This window comes from Spinacia oleracea, chromosome 6 (assembly GCF_020520425.1).
Source record: "Spinacia oleracea cultivar Varoflay chromosome 6, BTI_SOV_V1, whole genome shotgun sequence".
Taxonomy (NCBI): Eukaryota; Viridiplantae; Streptophyta; class Magnoliopsida; order Caryophyllales; family Amaranthaceae; genus Spinacia; species Spinacia oleracea.
Genome location: NC_079492.1, coordinates 139,239,947 through 139,253,798, shown reverse-complemented (window position 1 = coordinate 139,253,798; position 13,852 = coordinate 139,239,947). Strand labels below are relative to the sequence as shown.

Below are 13,852 nucleotides of genomic sequence, written 5' to 3'. Positions count from 1 at the left end.
CCCAAAGGCCCACTAAGTAATAAATGTCCTACATACTCCCTCCGTCCCATAATTATCTTCCTGTTTGACCAAAAATACGGATTTTAAGAAAAGTGGAATATAGTACATGAAAAAGTAAAATAAAATACAAATGATGATTGAGTTGTATGGAAAAGTGGAATAAAATACATGTGAAAGAGAATATAGTACATGGGAAAAGTGGAATATAGTACATGGGTGGGGTTTTTAATTCAATTTTAATTAATATAGTACATGAAAAAGTGGGGACCTTAGTAGCCAAAATTAGAAACAGGAAGATAATTTTGGGACGCTCGTTTAGGAAAGCAGGAAGATAATTTTGGGACGGAGGGAGTAGCATTTAGTATACAAATACTATAAATAAGCCGCCAAGGCACACAAGTCAGGATACGTCCAAATTATCGCCTTAACACTTATTCTCTAGAGAACTCTCTCTAAAATACGTACCAAGTACTTACTTAGACATCGAAGGGGCTTTCCCGGAACACCCCCGATGCCAGTTACTTTGCTCATTGTGCAGGTACATTTGGATTCTACACAATCATTCAAGCTAGATCGTCCACATCTACAAAGGGGACTTCAATCTGAAACCCATTGTTTCAACACCGGAACATATATAATTGGTTTGAATTAAATCATACAAAATTCAATCAAATGAAAGGACACATTGTTTTCTAAAAATGAAGGGTTGAGATTTAAATAATATAGTGGATACCATTTTATGGTAGCTACTGAAAAACCTTGCTTACGACATTATAGATTTACTCCTCATGTAGTGGTGTCATACATATTGATGTGAAATATCGATTATATACTCAACCTAATGACTTTTTTCCCCTATATATCCCGTAAAACAAATAACACGAATAACAAATAAGATAACATTTGTTTAAAATATAATAACATGAATACAAAATTAATAATGTGTTTACTTGCTCTATTTTGAAACGATTATCCCATCTATTACATTACACTATACGGAGTAATAAAATAGACATCATGAATGACACGTGTCATTTTTTGATGAAATTTTTTGCCACCGAATTCTTTTTTTTATTCATTTATCTGTTTCAATAAATATGAATGAAAAAAATTGAGTATATTTGACTAAAAGTTTATTAATCTTTTGAAAATCTGTCAAAATCTTTTGTACTCCATACTACAGAGTATTTTATTTTCGAATAATTCTTTGCTACTCAAATATTTTATAAAAAGATGGTCAAATTATAATTTTATAATATTAGTGGATGCACGAGACTTAATTTATTTATTTTTCTATTATGAGGAGTTCCCAACACCTTTGCCGAGTGGACTAATCTCCCGCGGGTGCATGTGTACCTCGATGGGCAACATCCCTCCAATTTGAAGTTTTTTCCATACCCGAGGCTCGAACCTGAGATCTTAATTGGTTAAGGAGCAAGAGACCCTTAACCACTCATACCAACTTCTAGGGGTGTTCATTAGCGGGTGCCCGGCTTATCGGGTACCCGGAAAGTCGGGTACCAGCTTTTGCAGGTAATGAAAAAGTCGGCCCATGACCCGACCCGCAAAAACCGGGTACCCGATTAAACCGGGTCGGGTCACAGGGTACCCGAAAATATTTAACCTGCTTTTTTTTTTTTTTTTTAAATCTCTCAATTAAATACTCCATATAAGTTGATGGAGTTAAGCTAAACAATGGGGACTCACCTTTCATGTTTTTCACCCTTTAGGACCTACACTTTTTTTTTCACCCTTTAGGACCTCAAACTAACTTTCCGGTAAGTTAACCCAAGATTAACTCACCGTTAACCATATCAACAATATAAAAATAAAAAGTAAAACATTTAAATACAATTAATTAAACTTATAACATTAAATAAGTGGGAATTTACCCCAAAATTCACCTAAAATACATCATATATCAAATACGAAGTACTCAGTATGACACACGAAGAAACAAATGCAACAACATCAATCAATGAATGACTTTGTGCTAGCAAAAAAAGAGTTACTTTGATTATTATATAAAAGTTAAAATACGCAACAGCAGCAACATGCCAACATCCACAACATAGCACTACTACAAAAAAGGGCATAGAGTACTGTTGAAATACACTTTATAGGACGCCTTAGAGCCGTTCTCCAACTCAACGCGCTATAAAGTTTATAAAACGGGTAAAAGAAGCGTTTTATATACCTAGTCATAAAGTACAGTGATAAGAGATAAGCGTCCTCTATTCCCTTCCTAAAATCAGGAAATGAAGAAGGAATATAGAACGGTTAGCGTACATAACCGTCTCCTATACTCTATAATAAAGCGCGCCTCCCGTACATAACCGTCCTCTATTCTTCCTATGAAATATTGAGATACAGAACATCTTCCGTACATAGGCGTACTATATACTTCATGTTTAATATTAAGATATAAAGTTGTTTCCTTACACAAACGTTCTATATTCTACCCCCTTTTTTTAATATTATTTAAAAACAGCCCACGCATTTTTTATTAATATTATTTAAAAAGAGGATATTACGATTCTAGTATGTAAAACAAATCTAAAATGATAGAACAAAAATTATATCCACACGATCTTTCCAAACAATCATTCCATTCAATAACAAAATAATATTGTTCATTCAATAACAAAATTCTATTATTCATTGATAAAATAAAAATAAAAATCACTGTAAAAAAAATCCAATATCACTGTGAAAAAAAAAAAACTCAACAACAACCGCAGGAACTCAACAGCAACAGCACGAACTGAACAACAACAGACAGGAACCGCAAGAACTCAACAACAACAGCAAGAACTCAACAGCAACAACAAGAACTCAACAACAACAGCAACGTCTGCAGCAGGAACAGACTGCAGCAACAGCAACAACTGCAGCAGGAACAACAACAACCATCTCCTTGATGAGCTAGCTTAAGTCACACTAGATCATCGTCATCATCATCTTCATCTTCATCGTTATTTGGTTGGGAATATTCGGTAACATATGAGATCCACCTCTCCCTTAGCTCGTTAATCGTAGTTTGAGAATACGTGGGAGTTTTGGCAAAATACTACAAGACAAGTATTTATATGGTCAGTATTTATTATAGTATAACTCTTGCAAATACATTAGATAAAACTTAATCCACTCCATCAGTCCAATGAAACTGATTAAGAAAGTCTCATCATCCACTGTTACGAAACTGGGTACTTTTAGTTCACTGCTAACCAAGACAGGAGGTAAGCTGCAAAACATGAGCTGGGCTTTGAGTGCGTGAAACATTCCCCCGTATGAACAATCCTGGTCAGCATCAAGTTTGATAGTGTCAAGTCCAAATGTGATATAAGAGAGCTATAATAGCCCTCTTTGATCGTATCTTATCCATCAATGGCATGTGAACTATGTGCAAGCTCTTGAGTCTATTGCTACTTAAGTAGCTGTGGGACTTTTTCACTTTGATGGAACTTGGGAGAGGAGGATGGACTGAAGGAGATTTACAGGAGAATCACTAGTACAAGAACCCTGAATACTAAATCATGGAATAGAGTTTGCAATATCACAATATACCAGTGTTCTACTATTCTGTATCACAGTGAGCTTACCTGTCATAGTCATGCTGTGCTTACGATTCAAGTTCCACTTTGCCCACGGCTTTTGCTGAAGGAATGGTGTGCTAAAAGTCTATCATGATATTTATGATGTCACAAGAAATCATAGCTTTCTTACTTCACTCTTACTGATCATAATATAGACTAGGAAATTTGGTTGCAAATTACATTTCAGAACTGGAAGACATATTGCTAGTCATACAAACCTCATCATGTTTCTATGATTAAGTTTCTGTTCTCAGTTCTCCATAGAAAAAGATAGTTACAACTTTGGCATTTTTTGTTTTTTTAAAACGCTTCAATTGTATTTTAGGAACAAACTTGTAGGAAAGTAATGAAAATCAAATGACAGCAGCAAAGACCACTAGTGACAGTAGCCAAACTACCTTGTGGACAAATGCAACTACACCAGACGATTAACTTATCAAATCTGAATTACTAATTACCAAATGAACCATCTAGAGTTCTTCAGTTCCTCGATTTCGGAAAATTCCCACCTTAATATTGACTATTGCTAATTCACTAATGCTTTTATCACATGATCAACTAATTTTAATGGAACTGATTTGATTTCGCATAAGCTGAAAAGAATGGCCCTACTATATTATCAGAAGATCAATTTGCTATTTCAGAAAAGATGTTAAGACATTAAAAGCCAAGCACATTGTCCACAACCAAACAACAGTGCTTTATTCCAGAATAAAACAAAATCCAGCAAACAATCCAAAGACCCCAAAAATACTTCAAATACAGCAAATATAGTAGAAATAGGAAGAGAGTTTCGATGCAATAGATTATAGAATAAAAAATAAGCATGAGTTTCAATGCATCAGAAGCAAGTAATACCTTTTCACGAATGAACATTTGCCTCAAAGCTATTGTTTCAATCATGTAGCGACCAACATAATATCCACTTTCCTTGGAGCCTGGAGGTTGGCGAGGGCACTATTACACAAGAAAGTTTACATCATAATTAAGCACCTAAGAATACAACGTATTAACAAACTAATATTGTTACGAAATTGGGCTCTTAACCAAACAAAATGTCGAGGCACATCAGTGAGTTGGACTCCTTGTTCCTGAAGCTCTTCGGCCTAACAATATAAAATAATAATCATAAGAATAAGAATCATATGTTTAAGTTTTCAGTGTTAGATTATATGTGATCGTTCTGAACTTACAATCTCTTCTTCATAATACAAGTACCCTTTTCGACCTCCACGATATCTTGAAGTATTGTGTTTTGCCCTTTCTCGATTCAAGTCACTTAGTTCCTATCCATATGATTCACATAAAAGTTAGTGCACAAAATTCTTTTGAATGTGTAGTAACTATGCATTAGTGACATGGAGTATTGAAAGTACCTTGAACTTAGGATCAGTATATGTTGCAATGAATTTGTCCCAATCAGTTTGTGTTATCCATCCATACAACGGAGGTGGAGTCCTTATTATCACATTTTCATTCTCTCCCTTAGACTCGTACATGAAGACTTTCCTTAATCTAGCCTTGAAACATCTCCACCGAATTGAAGCTCGCCCTAACACGTACCTTCTACGTTCTTCAGGCACTGTGAATCCTTCTGCACAATTCAAGAGAAACTATAAGACTGTTGCAACAACATAAGCAGGCAGCAAACAAAATATACATGTAAATATCAGCAAGATCTATGCTTCTAACTTCTAACTTCTAAGTGATCACATACAAGATTTGCTCATCTATGGTTGAGAGATCATTATTTGTATAGTTCAACAAAGTATGTAACAGAAATTACAAGCAGCAGGAGTTCGGGAGTTCGGGATGACAACAAACATGGAAAGATAACAAAAATAAATCAGGAACTAAAACAAGCCCATTCTATTCTTTCAATTTGCTATTTGGCTATACTTAACAATATGTATATGCTACACACTCACCTCACCCACTTGATGTTTTCCGTACATATGAAAGGAGGCGACAGAAATGACAACTGGGCACTGGGAACACTGAAGCTGCAGATACTCTGGCAAAGGGAGGCACCACTACACTGGGTGGCAACGAACACAATGCTCATTAAGCCTGTTGTCTTATACACTAGCTGCTGTTTTAATTGCTTTTGTCTTATTATTCCAAATTGTAAATAAAAGGGAAGGGAGGACAGAAAGGAAGGCCTCTTGAGAGTATTGGGTAGCTGGGAGAGTTGCGACCTCTCAAAAGTCTCTGGGAAAACTCTGTTTTGTAAACAACATCATAATTAACCCACAAACAAAAAGAGACGTCATATAAGCCAGTTTCACGAACACTTGTTTTCAAGGGGGGCATGAAAGAAAAATTCCATTTTAGAAAAGAGAAGTCAATTCTCCTAAACATTTTCTATACAATTTCCAGAACACAAATAATTTATCTCAGGAATACAGTTTCCTTGTTCCGAAATCATAAATAAGATCCACAATAAACATTTAGTAATATTTGCAAACAGCAACAAAACCATACGACAATCAGTGCAATTGTTGGACAGCTCGGACAAACAACTACCAGTCTAAAAGGCAGGATTCATACACTTGCATAGTTAAACTACCTGAATCCATAAACTTGCAGAGTTTCTTTCTATGAAAGAAGCGGATTCAGTCACGAAACATTAAGATTTACATACTACTAGTCTATTACTAAACTGCTAAACAGAAAATTCCTTAGTCATCATTGAAATTTACCCCGTAGCACTTAGATAGACGCTTTGAGGTGCCATCACCTAAAGTAAAATATATGACCCACAGCCTTATAGTTTCTCTTGAATTGTGCAGAACACGAGAGACAAGTGAGAGGGCGAGAACACACGACAGTTAGTTCTGGTCAGTTCTAAGTGTTCTGATCAGTTTTGATCAGATAAGTTCTTATCAGATCAATTCTTATCAGTTCAGTACTGACCGGTTCTGTCCCTAGGATTTCAGTTAAATAACTTGATATTTTAGTTGATTTGGCATCAGTTCTGGTTGGCAACCTAAAGACATAAACAAACACCCTGCATCCCTGCTACTAATCCAAGAAGAAACAAAGAACCACGAGATGCAATACTCTTCATCACACAACACACAACAACACAGAACCAAGAAGCCTGACTGCAGGCTGATTAAACAATTAACTAACAAAAATTTCACTAGTAGAAAAAACCCTTATTGCAGCGGGCTTTTAGACCCCTGTTGCAGCGTACATCGTATGCTGCAACTGGGGGGCCTGCAACAAATCTGAACTTGTTGCAGCGTACAATGTTCGCTGCAAAAAGTGATTTGTTGCAGCGGGCTTTTAGATGTACGCTGCAACAAGTGCCAAAAAATTGGCAGAATTTTGGACTTGTTGCAGCGTACATATGTACGCTGCAAAAGACTCAACTTTTTGCAGCGTACATTTATTTGTACGCTGCAACAAGTCTGAATTACTTAATTTTTTGCAGCGTACATTTATTTGTACGCTGCAACAAGTCTGAATTTTTGCGAAATTTTTTTCCCTTGTTGCAGCGTACAACATATATGTACGCTGCAAAAAAGCACTTTTGGCGGGAAAATTATAATTTTGTTTAGGGATACCTAGAGTGCCTTGCACCAAATATAGAAACCTGTCAAAACAATAATAGAATAACACAACCTGTATAACAAATATAAAAACAACAACTGGAGTTTTGTATACTATATATCCCAAAACCAAAGTGCACATATTACATTTAAATATATGTTCCAATTTCAACATAAACATACATTTTAATATAAAATTTATTCTATAACAACTAAACCAACTCGATCAAGCGCGCTAAAGCCAATAATAAATACTTGTTGGTAAAAAACTTAGCCCATTGCTCACAAACCACATCAAATTCCTCGCATAAGGCGCAATCCTCGGAGTGTAGACCTTTACAAAAACAGAAATTTAAATTAAACATTAGATTAAATACAAATTAAATATCACATTTTAACATTCAAGAAACTAATGACAATGTCCTAATAGTCTAAAATGAGTCCTTAGGTTCTTTAGTTCAAAGTTGGGAGCGAAAATGTCATTTTAGCCTAAATATGACCTATAACGACCCAATGAGCCTATAGGTGCATAAATAGATTGGAACGAGTCTTAGATCGTTAAAAATATGCATATTAAACATGTATTAAGTTTAAAATGAGTGCTTAGGTTCTTTATTTTAAAGTTAGGAGCGAAAATGCCTCATTTTAGCCTAAATATGACCTATAACTATCAAACAAGCATTAAATGGGTATAAGTAGATTAGAATAAGTCTTAGAAACTTAAAACTAAGCATATTTATCATATAATAAGTTTAAAATGAGTCATTAGGTTCTTAAGTTCAAAGTTGGGAGCGAAAATGTCATTTTAGCCTAAATATGACCTATAACGACACAATGAGCCTTAAATGTGCATAAATGGATTGGAATGAGTCCTAGAAAGGTAAAAATAAGCATATAAAACATTTAGTAAGTTTAAAATGAGTCCTTAGGTTCTTTGGTTCATAGTTGGGAGCGAAAATGTCATTTTAGCCTAAATATGACCTATAACGACACAATGAGCCTTAAATGTGCATAAATGGATTGGAATGAGTCCTAGAAAGTTAAAAATAAGCATATAAAACATTTAGTAAGTTTAAAATGAGTCCTTAGGTTCTTTGGTTCATAGTTGGGAGCGAAAATGTCATTTTAGCTTAAATATGACCTATAACGACACAATGAGCCTTAAATGTGTATAAATGGATTGGAATTAGTCCTAGAAAGTTAAAACTAAGCATATAAAATATTTAGTAAGTTTAAAATGAGTCCTTAGGTTCTTTAGTTCATAGTTGGGAGCGAAAATGTCACTTTAGCCTAAATATGACCTACATGTGGTTTTTCGTTAGAACTCTTAGTTAAAGGTATTGTTAAAGGGTGATATGCTGAAGTCTAAATGTAAGGTGGCTTCTTATTTTGGGATAGACTAATAAGAAATGCCATCTCTATTTAGGAACGAAGAAAGTAAAAAATAATTGTTTTATGTAGTACTCCTGTAATCGTACTAATACCTTATGATTCGTGACCTGTTGCGGGAGTAATAACTCGATCACTGCCACATTCTGATTCATGCCCAACAAATTTTGGTTATTATTCATGGTACCTAGGGAGTTCCTGAATCAAGTAAAACATACAAAATGTGGCGGTTAGAACATTCACACAAGTGCAGCAACCAGAAACAAAAAAAACAATAATCAAGCAGCAGCAACAACAATAATCAAGCATCAGCAACAACAATAATCAAGCTACATCAACAACATAAATCAAGCAGCAGCAACAACAATAATCCAGCAGCAGCAACATTGCACTAGTGCAGCAGCAACAGCGTAACAACATATCAATCAGCAGCAACATTGCACTAGTGCAGCAGCAGCGTAGCAGAAGATCAGTCAGTAGGAGCAGATCAGTCAGCAACAGGGCTGAGTAAAGAAAACTGCATACCAAAAATATTATCCAGGTAAATATCCTCACGCAGGAGAAGCAGATAATTCGTTTCAATAAGGGAAATCTTCTGAAAAACTGGAATTTCGCTAATGAAAGGGACCATATGAACCATTACAACTGTTTCCAGGCGATCAGGTAGACTATACCCGGCACCAAGCATATTTTCATTCATCTTACGGATAAGGCACAGTAAGATGTAATGTAACCACTTGTATCCAACAATGGACACTGAAATTGCAAACTCACCACGGGTGGATTGATATGTACTTTTGCAATCACCACTCCAAATTCTAAAAAAAAAAAAAAATTACCACGAAGGCCCAAACTATAGTTCAAACATGCTAGCAAGGAATCAAAGTAAATTTTGCCTCCCCATTTTCTATATAATATACCCTGCATAATTCACTGCAAACAAAAAATAAAGGGACTATATGTTGGGTTCATTGGTTATGATAGCAGTTGTGATCTAGTAGTAACAATCGTGATTGAAGATTGCAGTTGAAAATGGATTCATGCATTGACTTAGGATCATGAATCATCATTTCAGGGGCAAGAATAAGCAAGCTAATAACACAATAGCTTGCTTATTATTGCCATCTTAGTTTGAAGTTCTTGAATCTGCTCTTTTAGTCCTAATTCTCACCTAAAAACAAACATAACATCAACTTAGGGCAGAGCTTTCCAGATTAGGACGTGACCTCAAATGTAATAATTGCATAAGTATTTTTACAGTTAACATATGACCAACCACCTCCCCAAAATAGTAGTAGACTCTGGCAGGTGAATATGATGATGTTACCTTCAGCTTTCCAAGCATCATTGTTACTGCACTGTATAGCACAAGACAGACTGCTAAAAAGAATATGAGAAAGTGTAGCAGAAGAGCAGCATCAACTGTAATCAGTGGCACGTGATCCTGTTAGCAGAAACGAAAAGAGTAGTGTTACAGAACTACCAAATTATAGGAACATATATGTGACTATTACGATAATCAATCAAGGAACATCATAGGTTGATGATGCATGACAATCAATGATGGTCAGAAGTTCGGCAACATGTAAGACTTGCAACATTGGTAACAAGCAATGCCATCTCGCCTCACTCACCGAAAGATACCCACATGTTTGCAAGAATCAAGGTAATTTATAAAATTTCCAACACTATTTAAGATGATTCCACAAGTATCATAGATCCATAGTGTCATTAAGGCAATTAAGAATCCATGCCAAAATTATAAATTTAAAAATACAGATTTAATCCATAAACGTCCTTAGGTCAGCATTTGGCTGTGGTCTAGATTGACGTTTGATAATTCTACACCAAACTCCCTTGGTTCAGAAACAATAATCAAATAGCACTAGAATAATTTATGTTCTTTTGTAAATGAAGAGAGGAATTGGCACCGCTACTTAGACTTAGTGTCTAATACTGGGTATGGTATGAGAATGATCCAACTACTATAAAGTGCCTTTAAATATTACATTAGGCACAATGTAAAATTAAGCTGAGCGATAAAACATTGAACAAACTATACACCTTATTTAAATTAAGTACTTGGAAAGTGGAATCCGACCAATACAAACAAACAGCAAAGCAGATTTTCAAAAATTGTAACCTTTCAATTGATTCACTCCAATATAATACTTCTATAAGATATTAAGATCTCATAATTAAATCATGCAGTATAAAAAAGGTTAGTCAACTACACCTTAATCCAGATTAAAAATTGCTCTTTAGTCTCTACTCCCTAGGATATTAACCGACAAAAATAGTTATCCAAACAAATGCAACCTACACAGTTGCAACATGCCACTCCAATTACCAATAATCGCAAATTCACCATAACTATAATCTATACATCTAAGAAAAACCATAATGACCTTTAATATAACCCTGATATCAATCTCTTTCCTTAAGAAAGTTAAGCAATCAACTTTGAAAAGCATGACTAATAGTCTTAATTTTGGGTTTTCTTTTACTTACGCGCATTGCAGACCATTTCTTGATCGAAATAAACCTACTGTCATCATTGGTAACTAATCGCCCACCAAATAGCTACCAAATGCCTAATGTTTCAAATTTTCTGATTGAATTGAATCTGGACATCTCTGTCCTAATTAAATCAGCGGCTTTTTTGCAAAATATGGAACAAAAACCAAGCAAAATTGTAAAATTGATTCCATGCGATTATCATACTTTTGATTCAATTTATGAAGTTAAACAAATTAAATTGCAGAATTGATATACCGCAAGATTAAATTTCAATATTAGCGTTTGATTGAAGCAAATAATATAAAATATTTGAGAAAAGGGAAGAAAACAGAAGCAGCGGGAGGGTTGAGGGAGGAGAAAGGGAATGAGAGAGATTAAGAAACGGGAATACCTCACCGGAGAAGTCGACGACGATTGCCAATGAATTTGCCGTTCTCTAGAAAGACGATGCTAAAATGCAGGTTTCTTTGAAGACCTAGCATCAAGAAAATTACCATAAGGTAAACCCAATAATTCCGACCCCGCAACAAGCCCGAATTACAGTGAAAAACGTCTCCACTCCCTGCAACTGAAAGTTAGCCAGGTTAGATATAAAGAATATAATGTACGCATAATTGAATCAAGAATGAATACAGCAAAGAGGAAAGTTTAATAACTCACTTCACCAGCACTTTTAAGCTCCTCTTCTGAACAACAGCTCCAAAGTGGATGCGCCCTGAATGCGACTTCCATATTGGCAAAGAATTTCTGAACTGCGGCACTATCCTTTTTTGGATCAGGAGGATTGTTTGGGAAGGAGACAATGAAACTGCCAGAAGCAGAAATACCACTTTAAGCTTAAATTTCAAATTAAAACCATCAATTGTGCATCATTATGAAAACTGAATTGCAATAGTTTTCCAATTAAACTCATAAACTAATTTGTCAACTTAAAAAGCACTCAAAATTAACAACAACTAACATAGGTAGCAAAAACTTCTTTAAATTAGTATCAGGAGAGAGAGGAAGAAGAATGGAGTGTCGTACCTTGGGCTAGAAACGAGCAGCAACAATGGAGGAGAGGGAAGGGGAGAGCAAGACCATAATTAGCATTCACAACAACGAACAAGGAGGCGGCGGCGACGACAGAGCGCTGTCGCACCCAACAACTAGAAGGGGCGGCGCAAGCAATGGGGAAAAGAAAATTGAAATCGATTAGTTAGGGTTTTGGGATTTTAAATCACGAACTTATTAAATCAATTGAAGGAGAAATTGAAATCAACTTACCAATTAGTGATGGATTGCAAATGATGTTGTGTTGGTGGCCACCATTATTGGCGGCGACAAACAGAGGAAAGGCGAGCACGGAGGCGGGACAACACCATCAACCACAACAACGCAATAACCATCGCAACCACCACACCAGCAGCGGCGACATGAAGGAGGTGGTGGCCGGCGATGCAGAGGAACGAAGAGAAAGAGTGTTCGAAGTGAGGAGAGGAGAACGGGACGCGAACAACGAGAACTGAAATTTTGAGATGCGTCTTAGGTTTTTTTTTAGGGGACGACGCAGGGAAAGGTAAGGGAAGAAGAGGGAGTTGAGCGCGAGAAATGAAAATTTGTATTCTGAATCACTTAGGGAGCAATTTTTTACCCGGCTATTGCAGGGGGCTTTTAAATTGTACGCTGCAACAAAAAGTTATAGCAGGGGCTTTTAAAATGTACGCTGCAATAAACTTTTTTGCAGGGAACAATTAAATTGTACGCTGCAACAACCCTTTAAATGGTTTGACCCGCGTTGACCGATTGGTTGTTGAAGCGTATTAATACATGTACGCTGCAACAAGGGGGGTGCAATAGGGGTTTTTTCTACTAGTGTTTGCATCTCAACTGAAAAAACTGAAGAAAAATAAAACGAAATTCAAATGGGAGAAGAAAAAAACTAGAAGTGATATCCTTCTTGCTGTAATGTAGTCATAAACTTCATTGATGACTTCTTTAGGAACTTCATCCCATGCAGTGTAATTGATATTCACACGTTCACGAACAACAACACCAATGTAAGATGCGAAGTAATCTTTGTTATCCCCAACCTGTTAGGTTATGATACATATGACAATTCATAAATCATGCGGAAAAACCATAAACCCAAGAAAACATATTATTTACACATAATCATTTAGCATAGATTAGATGCATACTCTTTGTTGCGTGCCTTCCCTAGCTGCGCCCGAACCGAACAAGAACAAGTCTTTAGGACTCCAAGTGTCGTCCCTCCGTAGATAGTCCACAGCACGTCCGGATCCGCCTTAAGATTGACCAACTAGAATCGCCCTTAAGGTACTATTATTTTCGGCACTTTATAGGCAAATGTGTGACTGAATTTTTCTCTCAAAAACTCACTTTGAATACTTTGAAACTTGTGTTATAAATTGTGAGCCCTAGCCTCATATTTATAGCGGTATGGAAAGGGAATCGAAATCCTATTCAGATACAAATTAATTAAACCTAGAATCCTACAAGAACTCTAATTTAATTAATTTATCAAATAGAATTAGGAATTTAATCATTAACCGAACTCTGCATGTTTTAGGAAACGTGCACGAACACAAACACTTGCACACATACGCACGGAAGCCACGATGGGCCCCATGCGTGCGCGCGAGCAGCAGCCCACTCAGCGCCCGCGCGCGCTGCGCGCTGCGCGTGCTGTGCACGCTGTGCGCTGCGCGTGCTGTGCGCGCTGTGCGCTGCGCGTGCTGTGCGCGCTGTGCGCGCTGCGCGCTGCGCGCAGCCTGCTGGGCCTGGCCT

At 36.4% G+C, this 13,852-nt stretch overlaps 1 long non-coding RNA gene across 2 annotated transcripts; it reads right to left on the bottom strand.

The window, feature by feature from the left end:
• Nucleotides 1–7,240: 7,240 nt before the first annotated feature.
• LOC130464285 (uncharacterized) lies at nt 7,241–12,197 on the bottom strand. 2 transcript variants are annotated; one of them, XR_008924659.1, is made up of 6 exons: nt 12,089–12,197; nt 11,723–11,870; nt 11,454–11,630; nt 9,870–9,986; nt 8,638–9,059; nt 7,241–7,487 (listed from the first exon to the last, which is right to left on the bottom strand). It is a non-coding gene; the product is annotated as an uncharacterized lncRNA (long non-coding RNA). The 2 variants fall into 2 exon arrangements; XR_008924658.1 differs by having other exon boundaries at nt 8,638–8,740.
• Nucleotides 12,198–13,852: the final 1,655 nt, after the last annotated feature.